Raw genomic sequence first — 696 nt, forward strand, 5'->3', positions numbered from 1 at the left:
CTGCCCACACCCTGGGCCTTGCCGGGTCCTGCCCCGCCCCGTGGGCGGAGCTCGCCGCAGGCCCCGCCTTCAGCCCGGGCGCACCCCCAGGCCGGCCGTTTCCTGCTCAGCCTTGGGGGTGGGGGGGAGTCCGCTGGGCCCATTGGGCAGGGGCGGGGCGGGGTGGGGTGGAGGGCGCCCTCGGGCGTAGTCTGGAGGCCGCCTAGCGGGCGGGGCTCCCTGACCAGTCCCACCCGGCTTCCTTCCTGATTCTCTGGGCTTCCTCCCCGGCCGTGGGGTGGGGGTGGGGTGGCGGGGTGACAGGGCCCCCCGCAGGGTTGCCACTGTGTGTGGGGGGAGGCGCGACGCGGAGGGGCGGCAGGCAGCGGCCCCTGCGCCCAGCCCAGCCCGGCGGCTTCCTGCGAGCAGAGGCCGCGCAGGTGTGCGGGCGCCCAGTGCCCCGGGGCCGCCCCGCACGCTTGAGCCCCTGGGCGCTCCGCCCCATTTGCCGAGTCCAAACCGCACCCCACAGCAACCCCCACCCTCTGAGGGGAGAGGCGGCTGGCCCCTTGGGGTGCAGCTTCCTGCCGCCCTGTCTGCAGGCCGCCCCGCCCTTCCGCCCGGAAGCCCTGCGTCCTGCACCCGCCATCTGCCACGAGTCCAGCCCTCCCCCAAAGGGCTCACTGGGTGCTCCCAGGCTGCACAGGGTGCGGGCTC

Source organism: Condylura cristata, unplaced genomic scaffold (genome assembly GCF_000260355.1).
Source record: "Condylura cristata isolate star-nosed mole 26May11 unplaced genomic scaffold, ConCri1.0 scaffold00022, whole genome shotgun sequence".
In the NCBI taxonomy this organism is placed as follows: domain Eukaryota; kingdom Metazoa; phylum Chordata; class Mammalia; order Eulipotyphla; family Talpidae; genus Condylura; species Condylura cristata.